Consider the following 15,085-nt stretch of genomic DNA (forward strand, 5'->3'; position numbering starts at 1 on the left):
TAAGTCATTGAGCATGCTTTATATGCAATATACTGCATTGTAATGTCATTAATGTTGACGTATGTTTATTGTTATATTATTATAATACATTATTATAAATATATCATGCCAATTTTAGATTATTTAGTTAGATTTTTTAATACATAACAGAATATAATTTTTTAAAAAGCGTTGATGCTGTAAAATTGAGTAAATGAAATTTTGTATTCATGTGTGTTAAATTATTTTATGCAATTAATAAATACAGACAATATTAAAAGGAATTGGCTTATGTATTTAATTTGCCATAAGGCTTATTAAATTGATTTAGAAGCTTATTCCCATATCCAAAAGTATGGTGCATTGCTAGCTGTTAGGCGTCGAGTTTCTCCCACTGCACAGGGGGAATCTCAAGCCATGTCCTCTGTGGTCTCCCATTCCTCTGCGCCCGCAGAGATTCCTGCTCAGCAGAGACATCGGTCCAGGCGTCTTGCCCAGGCAAATGCTAGGTGACTGGCTGCTGCTTCAGGCTCTGCTCTAACACCATGCTCGAGTCAGCAGCAAGCAGACGCTCCAGGGACTAAGTCCTGTATTTTGCTTACTGAGAATGCCCATGGTATGACCTCTCATTGGAGGTCGGAGGTCACATGCACAGGTCCCGTTCCTGCTCTGATTGGTCCACTACTGGGAAGGTTCTGGAAGGATGCCACTATAAAAGAGTCACATGGCCACTTGGCCATGCGCTAGTATAGACTCTTATGCTTAAGGTGTGTATGAAGATGGATGCATGTATCTGGTGACTGACATTTGAAACCCCTACCCTTGGTTGTGCCTGTTGTTATGGTCTACTGGTTAGAGTCAGCGCCTGTCAGTGGCTAGGCTTTAGGCCACAGTGCTTCCAGGTCAGCACCTCATGTAGCGCCATATTGTGCCATTCAGCGCAAGGCACATAAGTACCGCATCTACTGCGGCGCCGAGTGCTGGTGAGTCTAGAGGGACTCCGACCCTGTGTCTTGAGGCAGAGTCCTGTGCCTTTACACCAGCGCTCACTTCGCCGTGCTCTGTGAGCTTAACAGGCTTCGGCATTTATATTCGGCGGTAGTGCGGCTCTGTGAGGCAACAGAGTCCGCCTCGTATACATCCGGTGACATTAACCCACGTGCATTCACTTATTATACCGCCATGTAGTGTCTGCCATTACTTATCTGCAGTATTCCATCTCTGCATGGTGGACCCCAGGCTGCGAACGCACCTCATTATCATTTTATTATTTGGTGCGTTCCGCCAGCCTAACAGCCAGCATTTTCTGATTTGTATGTTCTGACTACCAGAATCTTATTTGCCCTTGTCAATAAATTAGGCCTGACCAGTTGGCTGCAGAAAACAGGCAGCATTAGGCTATTCTGTCTCCCCTGGTGATCACAGTGGGTGGCCCTACTTTATATTGGAAAAACCTGGTGACAGATTCCCCTTAAAATGCTGGTCTATAAGGTAGTGCATAGAAATGCCATAATTTAGACATAAAGGTGAAATTGAAATAAGCTAACATACAGTTGTGGGTGTTACATTTTCATTTTCTGATTCGTCTATAAAACCAAAAATGTTTAGCCTAACAGAAAAACCAAACATGCAGCTATTTAGAGACCAACTTTTGGTCTCTTTGGCTTAGTATACTAATACATAGTATTAACAGTGACATAAAAACAAAACACCAAAATTATTTATAAAAAAAAACACCATGAATTAGGTCATAAGTATTTTTTAAATGTTATATTGTCTTGAACTAAAGTCACTGAAGATTAGACCTGGTCTTTCCTAATCCCTAATCCAGCTATACAAAATATCCATTTGGATGCTACATATTTGCTGCACAATGAACCCAAAAAATGTTTACAATAGCTGCAAAAAATAACATACTATCAAAAGTTTCAGACTTTAGGACACTTACATCAAAACTACTGGCCAATTATTACAGCATGTGTACAATGTTAAAAATCAATTTTACTAGGAATATATATTTTTAAATATCAATAATCATGAAAAATAAGCTGACGTGACAGCTGAGTGCTTTTATTAATCTGTAAATAGATTTTTGCTTAAAGGGAACCTATCCTCAGGTTTTCCTCATTTCTCCAGCATCTGTAAGCCTTATGTGTCAGCATTCTAGAATGCTGTATTTATCTCCCCAATGATTTCTACATTCAAACAAAAAATAGTTTTAATTATACTCACTTATGGGGCGGTTTGCTCTGATGGTTGTCGCTGTTCTTGATCTGGCACCTTCTCTCTTCGTGCTTTGTGTGGATGACGCATTCTACACCATCCACACAGTTTCCTCAGCATCGCGTTACTGCACAGGCACACTTCTCTCTGCCTTACCGGGGGCAGAGTAAAGTATTGTAGTGTGCATGTGCTTGCACTCTTTGGTCTTTCCCCGTGCATGTGCATTACACTACTTTGCTCTACCCTCAGCAGGGCAGAGAGAAGAGCAGCTGCACAGGAGATAGAAGCCGAGGACACTGTGTGGATGATGTATTGGACCGGACCACCCCGTCGGTGAGAATAATAATACTATTTTGTGTTTTATGCGGAACGCATTGGGGACATATAGACAGAATTCTAGAATGTTGACACATATTTCTTACAGGGCCTGGCTCTACTTTTTATGGGAAAAACCTGGTGATAGGGTGCCTTTAAAATGCTGCTCTATAAGGTATAACATAGAAATTTCATAATTTAGACATAAAGGTGAAATTGAAATAATCTAAAATGCAGTTGTAGGCGTTATATTTTAGTTTTCTGATTCTACTGTAACGGAGGCCAGGGGGGTAGTGGTGGCTGACAGCAGCAGTGCTGGCACACCCTGACTCCCTGCCACATTAACACATTGTAGTTCACTCATTTGTAAGCCAGGGTCCATTCTAAACTGCCAGGGTTCCTTTTCTTTTAGCACCACACAATGATAGTCAGAGTCCAAGTTCATTTCAGCAAAACAACTTTACTCAGCTCATCCAGTTTAGTCACAGAAACAGCACAAGATTCTTACCAGAATATAACCATTCTGTTCCCTGTACTGCCCCTCACTCCTCCAGGAATGTCACATTTCCGTACCGTATCCGCCGACAGCGCAGCTTCCTGACTGGTCAGAGTAACCTGCTTCAGGAGAACCCTGCCCGCTTACCTCTCTGAAGGTGAAGTTGAAGGATGGCTCTTCATTCCTTTCCAGGCCATAGACCTTGGACGTTAAGAGTTGTGCCCACGAAGTTAGCTGCTACCATTCTTACGTGGTCGCTAGTGAGCTGCCACACAGGCAGATCTCACCAGCGACATCGCAAAGGGTCGGGGGTCACTACTTACCTGTCACACGAGGCGATCCTGACGTCCTCCCGCCCGCGTCCACGCGTCGCTCGTCGTCACAGCAGGAAGCTGACGACGAGAAACGATGCAGGACGTTCTCACGTGATCAGTGATAACCAGCGGGGGAGCGGTCGGAGGTAAGCATCAGACATAGCGATATCGCTAGCAATATCGCTATAACGTCACAAAAACCAGTGACGTTATAGCGATATTGCTAGCGATATCGCTTAGTATGACAGGCCTTTTAACTACAGCACATGCAGGGATTGCCTACAAGATACAATCCTTGCATGCAGGACCGGACTGGGACAAAAAAGCAGCCCTGCCACACAAACCCCACCAGCCCACATACTATAACACTCCCCCCACACCCGATCAGTGGATTTTGTTATACTTTGTTGTGCCCTTCAACACTCATCTTAAAGGCGTTATTTGAAGTGCCACGTGTGAATGCCGCCACAGTGTGTATGATCGACCTCTTCTTTAGAGCGCCGGTTCTCGGGATCATGGGGGTCCCAGCGGTTGGACCCCAGCGACTACATAGGTCTCGGGATGGGTTATTACTTTGCATAATCCATTTAAATTGGTTTTCCAAAATATACACCATATTTTTACTATAAGACGCACCTAAATTTTAGAGGAAATTAGGGAAGGAAAAACCGAAGCAAAAAAATGTGTTGAATTCTGTACTTAATGTCCCCTATCCTGGTAAATATGGTCCCCTCATCCCCATCCTGATACACATGGCCCCTCATCCCTATCCTGGTATGCATGACACTCATCCCCATCATGGTATGCATGTCTCCTCATCCCTGGCCTGGTATGCATAGCCTCCTCATCCCTATCCTGTCAGGAATGATCGCCCACATCCCTATCCTGGTATGCAGGGCCCCATCCCTATCCTGTTATGCAGGGCTCCATCCTTTACCTGTTATGATTGGCCCCCATCCCAGTTCTGGTATGCATAGTCCCATCCTTATCCTGGTATGATTGGTCCCATCCTTTCCTTATCCTGGTATGCATGGCCCCATCAGAAAAGATAAAAAAACAAACCAGTATGCTTACCCTCCCAGCGCTCCCTCGTAGCATCTTGTTCCGATGCCAGCAGCTGCTTTATGCTTGCAAGCAAAGCATGGCAGGGACGATTAATACAACATACAAGGGACAAATACCATCACATGAAAACCTCAAAAAGAGGAAAAAAAAATCCTCCAAAAAAATTCAGTTACAAACCAGACAGGCCCAAATGCATCTGCACTAATCCAGGGTGCAGCGGACCCAAGTAAAATGGCAGCTGCACAGGTGCATAAATACCAAATGAAACAGCCAGTAACAAATACCATCACACCATGACCAGACCACATATTACCACTACATAGTGACCTATAACATGACATACAAGGTTCAAATGCCATTGCTCCATCCGTGACCAGCCTACATGTTACCACCACATAGTGACCAGTGACCTATAATACCACATACAAGGGACAAATGCCATCACACCATGACCAGAACACATATTACCACCACATAGTGGCCAAATAACACCACACACAAGTAACAAATATCACCACACCATGACCAGACCACATGTTGCCACCACATAGTGACTGAATACTACAATACTTTATAATAATACTAATAATCTTTATTTTTATGTAGCGCTAACATATTCCGCAGCGCTTTACATTTTGCATGCATCATCACCACTGTCCCCGATGGGGCTCACAATCTAAATTCCCTATTAGTATGTCTTTAGAATGTGGGAGGAAACCGGAGTGCCCGGAGGAAACCCACGCAAACACGGGGAGAACATACAAACTCCTTGCAGATGTTGTCCTTGGTGGGATTTGAACCCAGGACCCCAGCGCTGCAAGGCTGCAGCGCTAACCACTGAGCCACCGTGCCGCCCAATACTAATCATTAATAAAAAAAAAACACAATACTAAGTGACATTATACACAGGAACTCTGTATTTATTGTCAGTGTACACGTAATGCAGCAATCACCAGTGACATTATACAGTATCAGTGTACAGGTAATACAGTGATCACTGGTGACATTACACAGAAGCTCTGTATATAGTGTACAGGTAATACAGTGTACACCAGAAATATTATACACAGGAGCTCTGTACAGAGTATACAGTGTATAGTGTCAGTGTACAGGAAACACACTGACTCACCAGTGACATCTCTAGCTCAAGTCGTTCATCTTTGCTTTTCTCTTTCATGCAGTGCAGACCACCATCACTTCTTCCAGCCAGGACACATCCCTGCATAAAATAACACAGTTACTTAGAGCACAACTTCCAGAGCACATTCCCCTCTTTTTTCCCTTTCTTCTACACTACACATCTGAATACAGATATGGACCCATCATTAATACATAATTGGTTATTATTACCCATCATTCCAAATATAAATTATAATACACCACTGAGTCCTTTCTAGCTTTCCCCAACTAATAAATATATAAATTAATTAGCATCTGTACCCTTTCCCCAATTCATTACCAGTTACTGCATACTCAATGCCTCCCCACTATGTAGCTCCCGCTCCCCAGACTCATTACATTTACATGCCCCTTCTGCTCCAATTCATTGTCATGTCTTCTCACTCCCACCCGCTATTCATTATCAACAGCTCTCCCCCACTTTTAATACATAATTTACTCCCCCTCCCTAAAAATTCATTATTTGCTCTCTCCCCAGGTCATCATTTGCTCTCACCACCCCCACCTTCAATTCAATTGCTGTCCCTCTTCAATCACTCTCAGTTCATCATTTGCAGTCTCCTGTCTCCTCCCCCAACTTCATCAAGTACAGTCCCCTTTACCCCATGTCATCCTTTGCAGTTCATTTTAACCCCCTCTCCACATCATGTGCAATCCCCTTTACCCCATGTCATCCTTTGCAGTTCCTTTTAACCCCCTCCCCATATCATGTGCAGTCCCCTTTAACCTATTCCCCACATCATCATGTGCAATTCCTCTTTAACCCCCCTCCCCACATCATCATGTTCAGTCCCCCTTTAACCCCCCTCCCCACATCATCATGTGCAGTCCCCCTTTAACCTCCCTCCCCACATCAGCATGTGCAGTCCCCCTTTAACCCCCCACATCATCATGTGAAGTCCCCTTTACCCCCATGTCATACTTTGCCATTCCTTTTAACCCCCACTTCATGTGAAGTCCCCCTTTAACCCCCTCCCCACATCATGTGCAGTCCCCTTTTAACCCCCCTCCTCGCATAATGAGCAGTCCCCCTTTAAACCCCATCCCCACATCATCATGTACAGTCCCCTTTACCCCGATGTCATCCTTTGCAGTTCCTTTTAACCCCCACTTCATGTGCAGTCTCCCTTTAACCTCCTCTCCATATAATCATGTGCAGTCCCCCTTTAACCCCCCTCTCCACATCATGTGCAATCCCCTTTAACCCCCCTCTCCACATCATCATGTGCAGTCCCTCTTTAATCCCCCCTCTCCACAACATCATGTGCAGCCTCCCTTTAGCCCCCTCTCCACATCATCATGTGCAGTCCCCCTTTAACCCCCTACCCACATCATCATGTGCAGTTCCCCTTTAACCCCCTCCCCACATCATCATGTGCAGTCCCCCTTTAACCCCCTTCCCCACATCATCATGTGCAGTCCCCCTTTAACCCCCCTCCCCACATCAAGTGCAGTCCCCCTTTAACCCCCCTCTCCACATCATGTGCAGTCTCCCTTTAACCCCCCTCCCCACATCATCATGTGCAGACCCCCTTTAACCCCCTCCCCACATCATCATGTGCAGTTCCCCTTTAACCCCCTCCCCCACAGTTTTCCTAAACTTTGTGGGAGTGTGTTAGCCAGGAGCAGACTCACCTTGTGCTGGCTGGTGACATTGGCTGAGCTGGCAGGACTCCCTCGCAGCACAAGTCCCAGCTGCAGCAGGAGCTATGCTGCCAGCCGCATCATCCTCTTGATGGCTTTCAGTGCCTGCTCACTCAGGCCGGCTGTGCTGCACCTCCGTTCTCCAGGTAAAGGGGGGCCGGCTAGGTGGAAGAGCCACCACCAGCACCACTACCACAACTGCAGCAGCAGCACTTGGGAGCCACTGCGGGACATGAAGGAACAAAGCCCCAGGGAAAGCATCAGGAGAGGGTGGCAGTGGGCTTTTCAAACTTCTGCATAAGCCCTGGTGCGCGATCTCCTGCTTCTCTGCACTGACGAGGGCCGCGCTCACTAGTTGACGCAGGGCGCCGTGGCCCTGGTCAACGCATGCACCGATAGAGTAAGCGTGCACCAGGACCTGTGCAGAAGATTTAAAGGGCCAGTGGCCCATTTTGAAGCTCATAGCTGCCGGCCCAGCGGGCATCTGCCTGCTTGGGCAGATTATCAATCTGGGCCTGCTTTCATGTGCTGCGGCTGTCTACCACAGCAAAACATGCAGCCGTTGGAACTCAAATATATTATCCAAGCACTCCCAAGATACTCGGATAACACCTGAGTGTGAGCCGATAACACATTATCCGAGCACGTTCCCTCATCACTAGTTGAGTCTGATTTTTTTTCCACTGGTGATGTGCACTTTTTCTCCCTGTATGAGTTGCTCTCTGATAACACCCACTTGAGCATAACAAAAGTTAACTCATTAGGTGTCAAATACTTTGTTTGCTAATATATCCACAATGGAGAGGTACAATTTAAAAACAGCAAAAACATTTGATTCTACTCTGCAGGCACTATTACGCTACGAGTCTAGTTAAACATGAAAAGTTTAATGAAAGATCCTCTTTAAACTAGAAAGTAAAAAATAGTTTCCATCTTGCGTTTAATTAAATGACAAATGGAAACTACAATTTAAGACCAAATATACAGTGGGGCTTTTATAATTAAGAACATACTGTACATTCTTCTTTGCATTTAGTTTACAATGCCATGAAAATGTTTGTTAACCTATATAATGATGCGATTGAGCATCGAGAAGAGAGTCACCAGCAAATAAGAAATGATCAACAGTAACCAGATGGCGGCTGTAAATGCAAATAAAGGTATAAAGCAAGCTTTTATAATGTCAAGCAATAATAGTTTTTATAGCACAATGTAAAGACAATGACCTGCATCTACAGCATTCTTTGACCTTCCTGGCAAAATCAACATAAAAGGATAAAAGACAGCTGAATTTACATTATATAAAATGGTGCTGAGTCCAGGTGTTCTTTACATAAAGTTGCCTACAGCACTAATATAATGTCTATCACTAGAGTTTATGAGAATGACAGTGTGACTTTCATTAGCTGAGGAATTGAACTAAAGCTTTCCTTAGGTCTGAAAAATAACTTCGAGCAAGCTTTTCAGAAAATAAATGCCCAGGATAAGATCAGAATTTTGCATATCTTGAAAAAAAAGAGCAAATGTCTGAAATGTTTAGAAGTAAATTGTTGGCTTATAGAAAATTATAAGGACAGAATTTTCATAGAACATCTACTGTACTAATTGAATACAAGTTTTTCCACTAGATTTTTATCCATAATTTGGTTTCTGATTAATGGCTTTTTTGACTGAAGTTTATGCACTTCTTACTTCAATTTGGCATTTAGATTTTTTTTACACTATAAAGATGGGCAAATTTATAACATACAATAAAGAAAATGTAGAGATGCAATGTGAGGAGCTTTGCTACTTTTGTTTAGGGGATTCCATTGATATTACCGTGTTCCTCCAAAAATAAGTCAGTATCTTCTTTTATCATGTTTTGCTCTGAGTGATGGGTTAAGCCCCCGTTACACATAGCGAGATCTCTAGCAATATCGCTGAAACGTCACTGGTTTTGTGACGCAGCATCGATATCACTAGCGATATCGCTATGTCTGATACTTACCTCCGACCGCTCCCCCGCTGGTTATCGCTGGTCACGCGAGAACGTCCTGGACCATTTCTCGTCGGGCGCTTCCTGCTGGGCTTCCTGTGGCGCCGACGAGCGACGCGTGGATGCGGGCGGGAGGACGTCAGGATCGCCGCGTCTGACAGGTAAGTAGCGACCCCCGACCGCTGCTATGTCGCTGGTGAGATCTGCCTGTGTGGCAGCTCACTACCGACCACTTAGCGATGCACCAGCGATTCATAGCGTTGTCGGGATCGCTGGTGCATCGCTTAGTGTAACGGTACCCTTAGGGGCTTATTTTCATGGGATGTCTTATTTTTTTCCATGAACAGCAATACACATTTATTCTTGAACAAAAAAAATAACATTTATACAAATATAATCATGTCATCACAGACACACGGCACATACACATGTGTATACACACTGCACATACGCATGTATACACACACTGAACATACACAAGCAAATATACGTACACTGCACATATGGTAAATATCTGCCTGTCTCCTCTTCAGTTCCTCTCCTGCAGTCAAAGGATCTTTGGTGATATCATGGGCACATGACCCTAATGTCACAAAAGGTCCTTAATCAGTCTTATCCTCAGGATAGAAAAGCTGGGGGAATTTAAGAGCATGGGGGCCTAGTTTCCCCCCTAACGCCATTCCTGCTTACCAGCTCATTATTATTATTATTATTATTATTATTTATTGTTATAGCGCCATTTATTCCATGGCGCTTTACATGTGAGGGGGGTATACATAAAAACAAGTACAATAATCTTAAACAATACAAGTCATAACTGGTACAGGAGGAGAGAGGACCCTGCCCGCGAGGGCTCACAATCTTCAAGGGATGGGTGATAATACAGTAGGCGAGGGTAGAGCTGGTCGTGCAGCGGTTTGGTCGATCGGTGGTTACTGCAGGTTATAGGCTTGTCGGAAGAGGTGGGTCTTCAGGCTCTTTTTGAAGGTTTCGATGGTAGGTGAGAGTCTGATATGTTGTGGTAGAGAGTTCCAGAGTAGGGGTGATGCGCGAGAGAAATCTTGTATGCGATTGTGGGAAGAGGAGATAAGAGGGGAGTAGAGAAGGAGATCTTGTGAGGATCGGAGGTTGCGTGCAGGAAAGTACCGGGAGACGAGGTCACAGATGTATGGAGGAGACAAGTTGTGGATGGCTTTGTATGTCATGGTTAGGGTTTTGTAATGGAGTCTCTGGGCAATTGGGAGCCAGTGAAGGGATTGACAGAGGGGAGAAGCTGGGGAATAGCGGGGGGACAGGTGGATTAGTCGGGCAGCAGAGTTTAGAATAGATTGGAGGGGTGCGAGAGTGTTTGAGGGGAGGCCGCAGAGCATGAGGTTGCAGTAGTCAAGGCGAGAGATGATGAGGGCATGGACTAGGGTTTTTGCAGATTCTTGGGTGAGGAATGAACTGATGCGTGAAATATTTTTGAGTTGAAGTCGGCAGGAAGTGGAAAGGGTTTGGATATGTGGTTTGAAGGAGAGATCAGCATCAAGGATTACTCCGAGGCAGCGAGCTTGTGGGACTGGGGAGAGTGGGCAGTCATTTACTGTAATTGATAGGTTCGTAGGGGGGGTCACGTGAGATGGGGGAAAGATGATGAATTCTGTTTTGTCCATGTTGAGTTTCAGATATCTAGTGGAGAAGAAGGATGAAATAGTGGACAGACATTGAGGGATTCTGGTTAGTAGGGAGGTGATATCTGGTCCAGAGATGTAGATCTGTGTGTCATCAGCATAAAGATGATACTGAAAGCCATGAGATTCTATGAGCTGTCCCAGGCCAAAGGTGTAAATAGAGAACAGCAGGGGCCCTAGGACTGAACCTTGTGGGACTCCGACAGATAGGGGGCGAGGTGAGGAGGTGGTGTGTGAGTGGGAGACGCTGAATGTCCGGTCTGTTAGGTATGATGAGATCCAGGAGAGGGCCAAGTCTGTGATGCCGAGGGATGAGAGGGTCTGTAATAATAGGGAATGGTCCACTGTGTCAAAGGCAGCCGACAGGTCCAGGAGGAGGAGGACAGAGTAGTGTCGCTTGCTCTTGGCAGTTAAGAGGTCATTGGTGACCTTAGTAAGGGCAGTTTCAGTGGAGTGGTGTGACCGGAAGCCAGATTGTAAGCGGTCGAAGAGGGAGCAAGAAGAGAGATGGGAGGACAGTTCAAGGTAGACGTGTTGCTCATCGCCTCTTAGTTCCTCTAGTCACAAAGCTATCTGTAGGAGAGATCAGCGCAACATAGAGTCTTATCCGAGGAGTATGGCAGGTGATAAAATCAAAATTACACTGAGCTTTTGTGAGTATCTGTAAAGCATGCAATGAAGCACATCAGATGCAGCAGATCCACAGGTTAGTAAATGATCAAATGATATCCTGGAAAGAAAGTCGAGGTTTGTGGATGATTTCCATGCTTGCTGATCAATGATGAGATGTGTATCCCAGATTGTCCTAAAGTGTCCCCAGCCAATAGTGGGGGAGACATATATTATTTAAAGCATCTCCTCATGTTGGGAGGTGCTTGAGCAATGTGTATTTTCAGTTTGTCTGCACGATTGCTAATTGTCAGGTCACCTGTGCTTGTAACCCTGCATACCAGCCATGCTTGCCGCACCTGCCATGCCTGCCTCTATACTAGTTGTGTCTGCCTGTACCTGCTGTGCCTGTCTGTATACCAACCATGTCTACCAGCACCTGTCATGCCTGACTGCATATCATCCATGTCCACCAGTAAATACCTTGCCTGCATGTATACCAGCCGTGTCTGCCTGCACCTGCCGTGCCTGTCTGTATACCAGTAATGTCCTCCATCACCTACTGTGCCTGCTTGTATGCCAGCCATGTCTGCCAGCACCTGCATGCCTATCTGTTTACCAGCCGTGCCATCTGGAACCTGCCATGTCCACCAGTATATCAGTTGTGTCTGCCAGTACCTGCCGAATGCCTTCCTGTGCGCTGTGCCATCCCTGCCTGGCCCTTCCAGTTTCCTACCCCTTTGCCTGTCAGTGGCCTTGTGTTGCTATAGTATAATGTGCCACCCATGGTCCTCCATAGAATATAACGCATTCCCCGTGGTCCTCCATAGAGTATAATGCACTCACCATGGTCCTCCTTAGAATATAATGCACTTCCCATGATCCTCCATAGAATATATTGCATTCGCCATAGTACTAACAAGAATATAATGCATTCCCCATGGTCCTGTATACAATACAATGCACTCCACATGGTCTTCCATACAATATAATGCTCTCCCCATGAATCTCCATACAATATAATGCACTCCCCTTTGACCTCCATACAATATAATGCTCTCTACATGGTCCTCCATATAATACAATGCTCTTCCCATGATATTTCATATAATATAATGCACTCCCCATGGTCCTCCATACAATATAATGCTCTCCTCATGGTCTTCCACACAATATAATGCACCCCCATGGTCCTCTATACTCTATTATGGCCACCAGTCACTGATTGAAATAAATAGATAAATAAATACAATACTCACCTCTCCATGTTCCACCTTATGCTCCAACTTCCTGAGCTTGTGGTGTGAAGCGCTGCACATCTCAGAACAGCAGGCACGTCATCGCGCCCAGTACTCTGACACATCTCAAGCTGAGACAGAATAATGGAAGAATACTTTCTCCTTCTGCGGTTTCTTCTAACTGACTAACAACCAGAAACTAGCTTCTTGAGCTCACTTAACTTCTCACAACCTTGGCTGACTCTTAACAGTTAACCCCATCATCTCTAAATAACCAGGAAACTGCAGCTCACATGAGAAAAACATATATAACAGCAGGTCATTGCAATAATATGTAAGAAGTCTTCAGAGTGGATGTTTAGCCAACTTCTCCACCTTTACAACAGGTTCTCTTCCTGCTCTTGTTAGTGGTGCTTTCCTCACAAACTGCAAACTGTCTATAAAATGGCTGCTAGTGGACGAATTTGTAACCAGACCTGTCCCTAGTCATGTCAAACTGAAAACCTCACATAAGAAAACTGTTTCTCTATTAGAGGAGACTGATGTAGTGGTCTGGTCATATGCTCCTCAATCATAATCCATTTTCTGGACTGGAGAACTGGAATTGCCTGTGAGTCACTATAATACTGTAACCATCTTGGTAGAGGCATTATTGTTATTGGCTGGCCGTATGATATCATCATGGGTTATAAAAGAACAGGCGCTGTCGTGCTCGGCACGCTGACACCAATGCACAGCTCAGAGGCAGTTCTTATTTCAGAGAGAGAGTGCTTATCCAGCGTTGTATGTTCACAGTTGAATGAATCAGAGTCCTCTAGCGTTGATACTAATGCTCATTCTGAGCCACCATACTAACTGCCCTTTTAAGGGATAAATCTGTACTTTGATGTTTGATTCTGATACATTCTGCATTTAACCTAGGGAGGGACAGTGGCAAGAACAGGGAGAGTGGCAGAATACAATCTCTAAGCAGGGCTTAGGGATGGTAGTACATTACTAAGTATATAACTGCTGTATGTAACCATATGTTTTTTGGAGGGATGTGAAAAAATTGACTATATTTTCATCCATAGAGTATTACGTGCTGTGGGGTATATTTTGGGGTATATTCTTTGTGGTACATGTGTTATATAGCACACCAAAAAAGCTTTGAAAATGTTTATGGATTCAATTAGTTATTCATGCAGTGTAACGGAATAGTGGGAGACAAAAATGGCAGAATCATGTGAGACTCTCGAAGGAGTGACCGGAGGAATATTGGACCATGGTGGCAATAAAGTGGGCGTGACAGTAGCCTATTGTCTGGGACCAGCCGCTTTCCCGGGAAGTACCAAGACCCGAACCCAGGTAGCAGTATTCACCACAGAGGTTCTTGCGGACTGCAGACAAGAGAGCCAAGAACTGGAGAGCAGACTGCTGGGCCTCGGCTGGTCAGAAGAAACAAGGAAACAAGCGAGGACCAGCCGCAAGGTACTGACAGTTGGTATCCCAGGGGGCGACTGCTCTGTGCAACCTGCAAAGGAGAAGAGGGTCCATCGAAGAGCTTGGGCTCCATCATCACATCTTGTTCAACCAGCAGGAAGTAGAAATGGAACACTTGCCTTGAAGGCTGCAAGAGCTGACAGCTGGACCCATGGTCATTTTCCTCAAAATAGAAGGGCAACATCGCTGGTATGTGATCCAAGAAGGAAGGGAAGAGAATGAACCCTTCTTGAGGAATAAGATCCTGCCACTAGATCTTTAAGACCACTGTGCCTGTGCTACACCAGCATATCTCAGACAAAATCACTAGTTCCTTGAAAAAATCTTTGTCTGACAGGGTGCAGTTCAACACTGACACTTGGACAAGCAAGCATGGCCAAAGGCATTACATCTCGCTGAATGGGCATTGTGTGACTCTGGTGTCTGTGGGGGCAGGCAGAGAAGGCGTTGCTCCACAAGTCATGATATCTCAAAGGCTTGTGGGACAAACCTTTGTATCTAACACTTCTACCACTGCTTCTGCCTCTTCCACCTCCTCTATGGCCTCCACCTACATTCTCGACCTCTCCCTTTTTCAGACATGCATTCTAATAGTGCAGAGAAAATCCTCCCCACCTCTGTACTGCACAGCCAGGGCTGACCGCAATCTGATAGTGTTAAAATAATATGCCTTGGAGATCGCAGTCTCACAGTTCAAGTGTTGTGGACAGCTATGTAAGCCAAGTTTGAGCAATGGCTGTCTTCACTGAACCTGAAGCCAGGGCAAGCTTTGTTCAATAACAGTGTGAACCCCAAGGGTCATCGACATGCATCATTACAGGGGGTGAAGTAGCCAGCGGCGAAACACGCGTTGGGGTGGGGAGACGCTATTACTATCTTTGTGAGGTTTA

At 45.1% G+C, this 15,085-nt stretch overlaps 1 long non-coding RNA gene across 1 annotated transcript in view; it reads left to right on the forward strand.

Annotated features, from left to right (window-relative positions):
* The first annotated feature begins 2,406 nt into the window (after positions 1 to 2,406).
* The window catches only part of LOC141096311 (uncharacterized), an 81,607-nt gene continuing 68,928 nt past the window's right edge, over positions 2,407 to 15,085 (forward strand). Inside the window, exon 1 of the long non-coding RNA XR_012233645.1 lies at positions 2,407 to 2,535. This is a non-coding gene — a long non-coding RNA (uncharacterized lncRNA). The remainder of the gene's footprint in view (positions 2,536 to 15,085) is intronic.

Source organism: Dendrobates tinctorius, unplaced genomic scaffold (genome assembly GCF_039654945.1).
Source record: "Dendrobates tinctorius isolate UK_male_01 unplaced genomic scaffold, ASM3965494v1 ptg000073l, whole genome shotgun sequence".
In the NCBI taxonomy this organism is placed as follows: Eukaryota; Metazoa; Chordata; class Amphibia; order Anura; family Dendrobatidae; genus Dendrobates; species Dendrobates tinctorius.